Below are 6,099 nucleotides of genomic sequence, written 5' to 3' on the forward strand. Positions count from 1 at the left end.
CGCCCAGGGAGCACAGTTACCACCCTGGCCTAGGCCTGGAACCACCTTGCTGCAGTTCCCCGGATGTGGACACTGTGTGCCCAGGATTGGCACCCCTAGCGAGCCTGAACTTGCAATGTGCACCTGCATCCCATGCCAACATTTATGGGATGCAATAAAATTAGCATTTAGAAAGAAATTTATAGTTTTGAAACATTTACAAGAAACAATAAAGACAGCAAACTGAGCTAAGTATTAAATTTAGCTCAATTAAATTTAGTTCAAGAGCAACAGAGCAAATTCAGAGAATAAGAGGAAATTATAAAGATAAAGGCACAAATCAATGAAATAGAAACCCACAGAAAAAATAGGCAGAATGAGCCAAAGGGTAAGTGAAAAAATTATTTAGAAAAAATTGAGAAAATACAAAGGAGTAATACACAAAATGAAACAGAGTAAATGACCATAAACATAACAAAGATTTTAAAACCTGGACGACTTGAGTACATTTCTGGAAATCCCCTGTACCAAAATATTTGGTCCAGGTCCAGAGAGCTTTCAAAGTGAGGTCTACCTCAAAATTAAGAGTTGTTCTCCCTATCATTCTAGTTTCCTTTAATAACACATTGTAGTTCAATTCGTCAAAACCTTAATCGTTGCCAACTCTATCTATACTTGGTACTTTTATGAGTACAAAATACATTCATTTATATAATACATTTTTATCAGTTGGCCACTCTAGGCAAGGCACAATACTAAGGATGGGGATATGAATAAGTTATGAATATGATAAGATGGGCAAGTCTCCTGCCTTTACGATGCCTATATTCTGTGGATGAGGCACACAAAAAACCCCACAAATAAATATTAAGTAAATAGAATAAAATATGGTCATGCTTATGTGAAAATTGCATATATTTGTTTATATATATCCATGATCTATTTGAAATCACAAAGAAAAATAAACCATGGGACATGTTATGTTTTGGCTCTTGGCATTCTATCAGAAGCAATTAAATTGCTTAATAATTTTGTTTTATTTACTATTTTTCAAAAACATTAAAAGATGTCCTGGCTTTGTTTTTCAGAATAAAAAAAGAAGGGGTTGAAGTCACTCGTAACAGGCTCGTGTTTTATGAACACACACTATGTATCCTGAAAAGAGGGAGAGACAAAATCAAAATACATTTCTTAGCAACAAGTACATTTTTCAAGCCTAAAGCTTAAAAGTAAAAGCATTTCATGGTGTGAACCTTTTATCTTTTTACCTTGAATAAAGCAAGGACTCAACTAAATACAGATTTACCCGGAGTTATTTCAACGTTGCTTCATCTGCTAGTTACAGCTTTTTGTTTAGGTTCCATTTTCTTATTAACTCAAGGGAAGACCTTCCAAGGACACAAGCTGTATATACAACCTGTATATTTTGTAGGCTTGGGCAAGAGGTTCTTCTTTGCACAGGACTGTTTACTTGGGTTCGTTTTTCACCAAGGCTGAGCAAAAGGAGGCCCTATGATGGTTGATGTTTTAGGGCCCTTGTCTTCTGAGTTTTGAATCATTCAAGAAAGCCATGCAAGGTACAGCCAGACGGAGATCAAAGCATCGGCTTTAGCACTGATAAAATTAACTGGAGACGGTTGTTTTACCTCTGCGAGTGGGCAGCCTGAAAGGCATCCCCAAGTGAGACAGGCTTTCTAGGCCCTGGACCATACTAAGCAGGTAGAGCATCAGAACTCCTATCTTTGGTGGACCAGCTCAGTCCCTCTCCACATCATCAGCTGGGTACATTCCCCATCTTCTGGAGTGAGAGGTGGCAAGACAGACCAGGCGTGTTAATACAACACTGAAAGAATGAAGTGTGCCTTGAAATGAAATATAGTCATTGCAAACTCCTTGAGATGTAAGCCCTCTGGTTTTATTTTGTTAGGCGGTACTGTCCAAACCTCTTCTTCTACGTGAAGGCCCTGCAGACACACTGCAGTGTAACTCTTTGTCTCAAGTGGGCCATTAATATTTCTGAGGATCTGTTATAGGGTTCTACCCGATTTTGATAAATTCTGCCCATCCCAGGATTTATCCTCTGGGAGCAAGGAACTTAGAAGTGCAGCGGGGTCGGGGGAGGAAAGAATAAAGTTTGCTTAACTAATCTTGCCTCGGATTTAATCTCAGCAAAATCCAAACTGTTAGTCAACAGTCTGGCTGTTGCTTTAATTAGAGTATCACATACTCCAGTACCGGGCAGGTAGTATCATTGAGCCAGGTAATATTATTGGGTGACTCAGGCTGGGTGTCACAAATACACACAAGAATATTTTCATTTCTACACACACGCCAAATCTTTTTACTTGAATCATGTGACTCTCTCTGCCTTCCTTTTACCATTTTGATAAAAGTGTGTGTACAAAGAAATACTTCTCACCTGTACAGTAAATTACAGTGCAAGCACTCTGATAAATGTCAACTGACCCAAAGCCTCAAGGTTGGGGAGATGAAATGCAGTGAAATGTGTCATGGTGAGCACGTGTCCTACAAGGCGGGCAGGCAGTCCCTACTTAGCCACAGCTAATTGTTGCCTTGTGGAAATGTGGCCCTAGCATGTTCAGATTTTTCCATTTATTAAGAAGAAGCTAGAAATTAGAATTAGGCTTTGTCAGTGAAATCTCACAATTTTAAAATAGTTTTAAAAATTGGCTGGTCAAATAAAACTTATCTGTAGGCCATAAATTTATCATGTGTGACTTATGTTTAAATTACTCTTTTTTATGCCCTAGTAAAAGATTAACCTTTTTTAATCAAAGAGGCTTTTCTTATGTTTGAAGTTTGTATCTGAATGTTAGAAAAAATACTATTAGGGAAAGAGAATATTGAAAAGAAAAAATACTTTTCTTGATTTTTGTTATGCATCTTGTAGCTAGAAAATTGGAAAAGTTAGCCAATAATAATACGTATAATGAGTTAGTGTATAATAAGAATATAGTATGGGGGCCGGCCGAGTGGTTCAGTTGGCTAAGAGCGCAAGCTCTGAGCAACAGGGTCGCCGGTTCGATTCCCACATGGACCAGTGAACTGTGACTGAGCTGAGCTGCCAACTGGTGGCAGGATGGCTCAGTGGTTAGAGCGTGCGCTCTTAGCAACAAGGTTGGACTCCCGCATGGGATGGTGGGCTACGCCCACCCACAACTTAGATTGAACACAGCACCTTGAGCTGAGTGGCCACAAGCTGCCAAAAGGCGGCTGGATGGCGACTGGACTTGGAGCTGAGCTAGCTGCGATCTCCACAACTAAGATTGAAGGACAACAACTTGGCTGTTCCCCTCCCCAATTCCCCAACACTGTTCCCTTTCCCCAGTTCCCCAATAAAATCTTAAAATATATACATATATATATTATATATATATAATATATTATATATATATATATATAATATATAATATATATATAATCTTGGGACTAAGGGAATTCATTTCTGTAAACTTCATAGTTCACTAGAGCCTAAGATATTAATGCCTCAATTTTTCCTATATCAGTAATTATTCCAGTTTGGAAATACATCTAAAATATGTGTTGTATGACTGTTTCCTTCTCTCATGTCCCCCATCTAGAGAATCAGCACTTTCATCCACTTAGCTGTCCATGCCAAAATTGTAAGTCACGACTGACACCCTTCCCCTACCACGTGTGATCCATCAGCAAGTTCTGGCAGTTCAGTTTACTAAATACACCTAGGGTCTTTCCCTTGTCATTGTTCTGACCGTCCTCAAAGCCACATTCAGCTCTTGCCTGGCCTCTCCAGTAGCATCCCATATAGGGTGCCAGAGTTAGCAAATAAAATTACAGGGTGCCCAGTTAAATTTGAATTTCAGATAAATAATAAAGTTTAGTATAAGCCCCAAATATTGAATGGGATATACTGATACTAAAAACAAATTATTTGAAATTCAAATTTAACTAGATGTTCAGAATTTTATCTGGCAACTATATTCCTACCAGTTTCCCTTCAACCCCTGGGGTCCCCTCCAATACATTTTCCACACCACAGTTATGATGATTCTTAAAATTCCTATCTGATCATGTCAAAAAACTTTTTGGTTTTTATTAAAATTCTTCATTATCTTTAGGATTAATTCCTTCATTCTTAATATAGCCTTCAAGGCCCTGCCAACCTCTGTAGCTCCATCTTACTGCACTTGCAGCCCCTCTTGCCTTAGATCAGAGTCTTCAGCATAGCAACCCTGCCTAGAATACACATTCCTCCCCACCCCCACCCCTCCATGTTTAGTCTGGGCTTCAGCATCACCTACTCCAGGAAGACTTCCCTGATTTCCCAGGCTAGGTTAGATCCCTTCACAATACTAACTCAATACTTACTTGTCCTTCGAAAGTGTAAATTCTAGGAAAGCAGGAACTGTGTCTTCCAAGGTCATCCCTCTAGGTATCTAGGTCACTATTAGGTAGCTTCAGTGCCTGGTAAAATGCCCAGCACAGAGTGTTCCTTGATAAATGATAAATAAACACTAAATATCGCTTGAATTTTTCTCAAAGATTGGGATCACCAGTACGTGACCCATTATCCTATTGCACTGGGAGATACTGGTGCCTCCGATGTATCTCTTTGTTTTTGCCTCTATACGATTGACCCCAGAACAGTTATACTTTTTGAATCAGTTTGACTTCTCAAAAAAAAAAAAAAAGTTGTTTTTTTGTTTGTTTGTTTTTTTTTGGTCTCACTTTCTCAAGATCATCATAATTACTTCTTGCTTGGAGGAATGGGAAAGAAAGCTCCTAATTTTTTTTTCTTTTCTAATCTGCTATGGACTGCGAAGCCAGATAGCAGAGTTTCTCAGAATTATATTTATCAGATTTTGAGGAACTGAGGGGTTCTCCTAAAAGCAAAACTCATGGTTTCAATGTGTTTCTGACAGTCTGTTTTTGTCTTGGTTTTTCTGGTTCTTTTAGGTTGCCATGTAAAAGATGCCCAGATAAATGAGATGCTACTGTGCATTTTTTCCATTGTTCAGATACTGATAGTTTAAAATAATTTATACAGATTTCATATTGCTAAATTAAGCTTCTTGAAATGCATATTTAATCAGTTCATTCTCCTTGTGAAAAGCCTCAGGGCTTATAGAAAAAGTCAAATGCTGTATTTATTCTTTTCTTGACTTTTCCAACACTTAAAATGTCCCAGGACCTGAGTGCTTTCATGAATTATTTTATTTAAGCAGATTTGCATCTATATATTACAATGCCCCGTCCTCAATGTGTTAACTTTCCTACTGTCTCTGTAAGGTAGCTATACAGATGTATCAAATTATACCCACATGTATTTTACTCAAGCTCAACCATATGGCTCAGGAGAGAAAGAGAGAGTGAGCAAAAATCAGCTCTCTACAAGATCTTCTACAATACTCCTGATGTCCTTGAGGCTCTCTAGTTGGAGCATAAAGAGATAGAAAAAAAAAAGGGTAAATTGCACTACAACAAAGCTGACCTTCTTAGAAACATAGGCTCTAGGGCGGGGCCAGAACTAGGGTTCAGGACTAGAGAAGAGAGGCACTTGCGTTGGGTGCAATATTTAAGGGAAAGACCAAAACTCACTGAACAAGAGGAATATTTTAGTGCATTATTTAAAGAGATCAAAATGAATGTGAAATATCCACAAAGAACTATCAACATTAAAAAAAAAAGACAGAATCTGGCCTTGCATTTGCAGGACTCACCCCCTCTCTGCCCCCAGTCCCAGTCTTGTTTAGAGCCTAAGTATCAGGTTCAAATCTCAATTTTGTCATTTACTGGTTGTGTGATATTAGACAGTTTATCTAACCTCTTTGTACCTCAGTTTCTTCATCTATAGAATGGGGATAATAATGCTATCTACATCATAAGATTGATCTGAGGATTAGATGAACCCCGGCCACAGTAGATCCTACGTAAATGTTGGCCATCATTATTGTGGAAACAAGCATCCTAAGAGAGTCCTGAATCCTATTGAAAGGCAGATGGTTTTATATCTATTACCATGCTTGAAAAGACCTTGGAGCTGTGTAGGTGTCTTGTACAACTGTCATAATTTTTGTCATGTATGTATAACATGTATATCAGCTTCTCCTAAAGAAAGAC

Source organism: Hipposideros armiger, unplaced genomic scaffold (genome assembly GCF_001890085.2).
Source record: "Hipposideros armiger isolate ML-2016 unplaced genomic scaffold, ASM189008v1 scaffold_168, whole genome shotgun sequence".
In the NCBI taxonomy this organism is placed as follows: Eukaryota; Metazoa; Chordata; class Mammalia; order Chiroptera; family Hipposideridae; genus Hipposideros; species Hipposideros armiger.